At 29.8% G+C, this 7,638-nt stretch overlaps 1 long non-coding RNA gene across 13 annotated transcripts; it reads left to right on the top strand.

Moving 5' to 3' along the window:
* The first annotated feature begins 4,277 nt into the window (after positions 1-4,277).
* LOC111887684 (uncharacterized) lies at positions 4,278-6,315 on the top strand. Of its 13 annotated transcripts, none has more exons than XR_008225014.1 (7): positions 4,279-4,606; positions 4,728-4,876; positions 4,992-5,069; positions 5,164-5,395; positions 5,493-5,616; positions 5,712-5,762; positions 5,839-6,315. It is a non-coding gene; the product is annotated as an uncharacterized LOC111887684 (long non-coding RNA). The 13 variants fall into 13 exon arrangements; XR_008225016.1 differs by having other exon boundaries at positions 4,280-4,606; positions 4,728-4,831; XR_008225017.1 differs by having other exon boundaries at positions 4,280-4,606; positions 4,728-4,825.
* Positions 6,316-7,638: the final 1,323 nt, after the last annotated feature.

A 7,638-nucleotide genomic window follows, 5' to 3' on the forward strand; every position in this document is an offset into this window, starting at 1 on the left:
AAAGAAACACCACAACATGTAACAATGAAAAAAAAATATTTGAACCGCCGCGAAGCGCGGATTACCTTCTAGTATATATTAGATCAAAAGGACCTTAGGAATAATAATTTTTTTGGCTTTAGGTTTTTGCCACAATTGTTTTCTGAATTTGACATTTTTCATCCTCGAAGTAAAACTTTTATATTTTTAAGTTTTGATTTAGTTTTTGTGTATTTAGGTTTTTGCGACAAATCTTTAGACTTTGACACTTTTCGTCCTTACAGTCTAAAGTTTTATATTTTGATGTTTTTACAACAAATTTTTAGTGACTTTGACACTTTTCAACCTTGTAGTCAAAACTTTTATATTTTGACATAAAAACACAAAAAACCTTCCTTAGACTTTCGCCATCATATTTTCCCAACTTTGACAGCTTTCACACTATAGCCACAACATTTTTGGTTTTTCTCTATCAGTGTTCTTTTTTTCGGTTGTACACTTTTGACATCTAATTTTAGAGGTTGTCGGCTTTCTCATCTATTTGTGACGATTTATACTTTCAACACATCTTTTAAAGTTTGCCGATTTTCAACTTCTATGGCATAGTGCAAAAGCGGCCCTTTTCTAGTGTGTATTATTTTATAGTTTGTGATCGAGTGGTTTGTCAATTACTATTTGTTTGTAATTTCTCATTTTATTAGTTATTACATTGAATGACAAATTGGGTCTGCACTTTTTCATTAGTGATTTTTGAAAAAATGTAAAAAATAAACAACTCAAACAATTTTATCTATAAGGTGATTTTGTATTCGTTCGTTGTTTTTTTATATTACCATTAGTGATTTTGTATCTAAAAATGTTGAAAAAATATTTTTAATTGATTTAGAATTTTGGTCATTTTTAGTTGTGTTTATTTTACGTGTGTTCTGCTTCGTTTTATTCTTTGAACAACAGATTTTATAATATTAGTAGAAATCTGGGAAAGCAAATATTACACGAAAAAAAATAATAAATTGTGGTGTGATACTTAACAAAGAAATAATAAATATGTGGTCTTATAACTAACCAACGATATTTAATTTTAACATATGTCAAATTCGCTTTGCTTCAAAATTTTGATCTTTTTGATTTTTATTGATTTAATTTGTTTTTTGCATGTGGATCCGATCATAAGATCGTGGCAGGACTCTATAATAACTCCAGCACTTGCCAAAATCCGTCATAACATTATTTTTCATTTTTATATAAAATGCAAAAAAATATATATATTAAAAACAGGAAAACGACAAATAATGGAAAAAATATATATATAAGTTTATAAAGACATGTGCAGTGAGACCCTACGTATGATTGGAAAACATCAAAAACAACTTTTAAAGTTACCGAGTGAATTAAGTTTTGTTCTATTTTGGTTTATATTTTGTGTAATATTAAAAAAACCATTATTTTTATTTTCACAGCGGCTAAAAACATCTATAACGGTGAGTTTAATGGGAGAGTAAAATATATTATAGGAAAAAAAATAATAATATAATATGCATTGTAAAAAACATGATGTGATACTTTCAGTGCATTTGGTCTATGAGTTGAGTGCATTTGGTCGAGTGATTGTGAATGCCCACTAAAACATAAGGGCCCATATTTTCCCTATGTCCGAATTAGACCAAGATCATGTCAAGTTAATGTTACTACTTACTTTCAATCCTTGACATAAGCAAGTAACAATTCTATTTTTTTGGTTTAAAATCAGATTTGGGTTCTTATGTTTTTGTTGTTATTTCTTTCTTCTTCAAAATCTAAATTGTTATCATTGAAATCAAAGGCATTGAACAACAAATTTACTCCAACTTTCTTGAGGTTTTGATTTCGAAAATCAAAAACTTTGAGTTTCTTTCATCTTTTTTTTTTTCATTCTCTAAAATCAGAAGCATTTCACTGAATCATAAGCCACAATATCCTACTAGATCTATGATTCTCTGAGTTTCCGAAAATCAGAAGCAAAACATATTTCAGAAGTTTCAATTCAGTTTGAATTTTTGAAAAATCCTAAGGTATAAGGAATTTTATATTTTCTTTAATTCTGATTCATATATGATAAGATATTTCGTTATCATTCTAATGTAGTATTTAATTTTTGATTTTTACAGGTTTTAGAAGGTCTTAGAATCAAACGATTTCTAGTATTAGAAGGTCTTATTATGGTTCTTGTAGTTTATGATTTTTACAGGTTTTAAATAAATCAAGTTTTTTTATGTGTACTTTTTTGAATGATATATGAACTTATGTATATTGCAATTAAGAATGAAAAAACATAATTTCTAGTGGTTTCTCATGTATATGAAATTATTGAGTAATTTTATATGCTCAAGCTTTTTCACGAGAAACTAAATGGTCAAAATATTAATGGTGTTAACAACTCTTTATTCGATGAACAAAAAATATGTGATTATTTATCCTTTGTTACATGAATTTAAAAAACACCACATGAACTATTGAATACTTACATCAAATATCAATAACTATGGGTTAAATAGGTTAAATGAAATTAGCTTTCAACTTTTTATCTTTAAAGTTTTAGGGCATATTCTTTTTACCAAAATGTAATGGGTCTTCAAAATCTTGAGGTCAGCCCTGGTAATTTTATTCCTAGTTGCTATTATTTTCAAAATAAAATTTAATTTTGGAGCTATTTTCGGTCACTACGTGACCGTCACACCTAAATACTAAGGATGTGCTTGGTAGTGAGCGTTTCAGAGCTTTGTTTGACAGTACAAATATTTAGTTTTTAGTTTAAACAAAACATTTTAAATCCAAAACATATGTCATGTAACATTTAAAAAAAACTACTGAACTTTTAGAATCAATTTCCACAATTTCCCTTTAAAAATATAGTTACATATATTTATCCCTTTTAAACATTTGTCATCTTTTTTAATTTAACATATCCCAAAATCTTTTAGTTACCTTAGTCAAACACTCACATAACAAATAAAAGCTACAATCTTATATATCAGTTTGATTGAAATGACATTTGACCATCATCAAAAGATAAAAGGTCTTTTTTTTTTGGAAAGGGAACTTCCCTAACGAGGGTTTCCAGGCCAGCTTACGCGCACCGACTAATCCCCCGCTGCAAACATGAGACTTTGCCTCATGCCCTGGAGTCACTGCAGGCGAACCTCCATGGCCACAAGGGCTGAGTAGTGCCAGGATTTGAACATGGGTCAATAGGTTATCCACCATATCTTCCACATGCCTTACCAAGTCACCACAACCCAAGTGGTTAAGATAAAAGGTCTTATCGATTGAGCTAAGGGATAATTTGTTATTTTGAAGTTTGATTATTTTATTTAACCTCTAGTTGGAAATTCTGATAATACCATAAAAAACTTTAAGTTTGGCTGAAAATATCGGTTTTACCCTTCAATGGATTTTTGGTTGGTTTATATCACAAGTTTGTCATTTTTTGTCGGTTTTGCCATCTATACGTGTAATAGCAGGTTTCTAGATTATTATAAAATATTATTTGCAAAAAAGCCCTTAAGTTTACAAATATTTTGTTAAAAAACCCTTAAGATTATAAATCTTAATAATAGTCTGCAATATGTTATTAAAGGTTCTCGAATTCGTATTGATGAACACGAAATGACATCACTCCCTATAAGACCGAATGAAATAAAATCCTTCTTAGTAAGGTTAATATATTTCAACAGAGAACTGCCTTGGACAATTTTCCTACAAAAAAAAACTTGTCTAGTTGCGGTATTGTCGTTCCTTGTTCTTTATGCCCGATCTTTAACAACTCTATAGAAAGATATTCGACATGTGCTCATCAAATGTTAAGTGATGTCACAAATTTTTCTCAAAATAAGTCGTTGATGTGATATAGACTTATATAATCTTATTCTTATCCGTGAGTTACATGGTTTTTTTGGATTTGTTGTATACATTCATGGCTCGTAAAGCAGTTATGGAGGCGATCATAGTCACTATGTGGTGACATTATTATCATGCATTAATTTTTTTTAAAGGAAAAAAATATATTTTATATGTTTAAAAGGTTTGTGTTTCAGAAATAATTATGTATCATACTTTTTATAAAAATAAATATAGTTGTATAAGTTATTATTTCCGAAACAAAAATATAAACTTTTAAACATATAAAATATAAATATATTTGTATAAGTTATTATACAAATATATTTATTTTATAAAAAATATGATATTAATACTAATTTAGAAGTGATTGGTGAACAAGACTTGGATGTCATTGGTTGAAATTTTTTTTTTTCCTTTTCTTGCTTTATTAATTTTGGTTAATTTTTCAATGTCCTTTCCACGTGGTGCTATCAGCAGAACCACCGCTTCCCCGACTACATAAGCCAATTATATTGCTATTGGTGTCATCGGCTCTTCCAAGAATTAGTGCTTCTTCCCACCGCTTCTCTTACCTTGTGCTTAAATCTCCCTTCCCAGTCTTCTCAACGCCTCCACCGTTGTATTGGAAAAATCAGGTGGATTTTTATGATTTGGATTTCTTCTCAATGCTATCCACCGGCCACCGACTATTGGTTCTTTGGCGTCGGGTTTCCTCTGGTTTTCCTCTCTCCTCTTCATTTTCTTCCAGGTAAACCCTAAACTTTTTTCCCTTTCATCTTTCTATTTTACCTATAAATGTCAGTTTTTGTTTCTGATTGTCTTTTGGGTGTTTGATTTTTTGTTTGAATTTCTTGGCCTTCGAACATCAGATCTTTCTAATCTACTGTTCATGTCTCTTTGAGGACCTGGATACCCAATCGATTGCATTTGGGTCTACAATCATGCCCTAATTGAAGGCAACATCGCTGTTATGGTTTCTCTTTAACAAAAATACCCTTTTTACATGACTATGAATTGAGTATTACTCTTTTTTGCTCTATTATGATGGTTTGATAGTGTGTTTGAATGGGAAATTTTTTAGATCTTGATGATGTTCACACTCGATCTTTACAATCTGAAGTTTATGGTTCCAGGTTAATGGTTTCAAGATGATGATAATCCTGAGAACATCGATGAATAAGGAAAAGGTTGGATAAGAAGCTTATGAAAAGGTCAGTTCTTCAAAATCTCAAATGCTTTTCCAATTTCCTTTTTTCCAACTCAAAACCCTACATTCTTTTTATATATTTTTGATCCATCTTTTAGTTGAAGCTGCTTATTTCAGAATGGTTCTCTGCTCTTGCATAGTGACTTAATTTTTGAAAATTCTATTACTTAGTCAAGTCAACCAGGTGAAGTCATTAGTCGTTTATGTAAAGTAGCCTTTGACTTTCTCTTTGACCATAGTGTGGACTTTCAAGATGGTTGCAGGAGAGATTGCATTCAATGCAAGTACCATCAAAGAATTAGTGCAGCAATCTACAAATGATGATGAAAGGTCAAAAACTCAAGTAAAGCTTTTAAATTATTAATATATTATTATATATTCATATTCATATCTTTTTAGATACTTAAAAACATATGGTGATAATTAGATAAATGAACTGGAGTGTCAAATAGAAGAAAAAAGAAGGCAAATGACGGCTTTGGAGAGACAGATTGTTGAAAGCAATAAAGCTTCAATTTCTAATACATCATTGACTGATAGATATACAACATGTGCACTTTTTCCTCTCTTTATTTTTTCTTTTATTCTTATTATCAACAATCTATACATTATCTAATTTATCAACATTTCCTTTTTCCTTAAACAGTCGACTATGAAATCAATGACACAGTGTGATGAAAAGGGTTTTGATTTTGAGGTTAGTATTCATATTTTAACCAAATGATGACATGATCTGTTAATAATTTTTTCCAAAACATCTTCTATGATTGCAGAGCATATTAGCAGACAACCTCAACCTACTAAAAAAATTACAAAACAAGGTATTTCTATTTATAATTCATAAAACAAAGACATGTAATTTTTTATTTATAGAATTCATAAAGAAATGCAAGAAAGAATCATATTTCTTGAACAACAACTTACATATTCAAAACATCCAAATTCGGCAATTCATGAAAGGGGGTTCTAAAGGGGCTTCAAAGATGATGATGAGATCAACGTCATTAACAAGTTTTGAAGGGGATTTAAATATGATGACTCAAAAAATTGTTCTTGAATCGAACCCATGTATTTTTTAAGAAACAAAGATTTGTCTTTTTGAGTTATGTAAAGATGATGACTTCTATTTGGGGTTTTTTTTTATGATAAACTAGATAGAAAACAATTTTTTTTTTGAGTTTTTAGGATTCTGTCAAACTTTCAAGCAGTTATGGCGACCTTATCCCTTAAATGATACTATGTTAAATACATTTTTGTAAATGTTATTGGTTAAAAAATGCCTTGAATGTAACATATTTTCTATAAAGACACTGATTTAGCATATATGAAATACTTTATGTCATTATCTAAATCTAAGTGACCATAGATCGAAACGAATATAGTGCAATTTGAAGATGTTGACCTTGATTGGTCGTACTAGGATGCACCATTTATTTGTAAAATTACCAACATTTAACATTATATCTTCTTAAAGCAACATTAGGAAAATTAGAGTCAGTATATTTAAAACATTGTAAAGTTTGTTGCTATTTATTCTTTTTTATAAAAGACTATGTTGTTGCTATTTACTCTTTTTTATAAAAGACTATGAAATACCCTCTGAACCCCGCAACTTCAATACCTGCAACGCATGATTCTTCCCTAGATATTTCTAAAATACAAACATTTTAAACATATAAAATATTTGTATTTTCCTTTTAAATAAAATTAATTGAATTTAATTAATGTCATATTGTTCATATGTTTAACTATTTTAGAATAGCTAATTCTTAGATAACAAATGTTATTTAATTTTGGTTTGAAAAGTTTAAGTAATATTTAAGAAATATATTCAAAATTTGATAAAACTAAATAATTTTTTAAAATTTAAATATCAAAATTTTATATGTAACATCCTGATGTTGAGGTATTTCCAAATTTTAACTCAAAATATGAAGCTTATTGCATTTTAGCCCTTGTGTATGAGAAGAGTTGCAAAAAGACCCATAGTGGCACTTTTGTAATTAGTGGGCGTGGGGCACGTACGTTGGACCTATATATCGTATGATGGGCGTATATGATAGGATCCTAAACCCTAATGTTTACGGTTTGGACCCTATTTAAACATATTTATGGCCTGCAATTCTTTTCTCTCATCAGCCTCCATCACTTCACTCGACCATAGCAAACCCTAGTTCCTTATTTGAGCATTCTTGATCTTTGGTGTGCATATTTGGTGATCTTGAAGGAGAAGGAACAAAGTTGAATCACCTTGGGTGTAACAACCAAATTTTCAAATAATTTTTCACAATTTTAAAACATACTTTCATTCATTAAATAATAATAAACATAATATATCCACTGTCATCATAGAAAAACATATCCCATAATCATATAAACAAAAGCTCCATGAGTGTGTACAGATCATGCCGGCGTCTTCCGGCGATGATCACTAGTACCTGAAACACATACACAAAACTCTGTAAGCATAAATGCTTAGTGAGTTCCCCAAAATACCACATAAACACATATCAGCCACTCAAGGCTGTAACTCTGATGACCCTCTGGTCGAATATCTTTGTAGGACCCTCTTT

This window comes from Lactuca sativa, chromosome 7 (assembly GCF_002870075.4).
Source record: "Lactuca sativa cultivar Salinas chromosome 7, Lsat_Salinas_v11, whole genome shotgun sequence".
Classification (NCBI taxonomy): domain Eukaryota; kingdom Viridiplantae; phylum Streptophyta; class Magnoliopsida; order Asterales; family Asteraceae; genus Lactuca; species Lactuca sativa.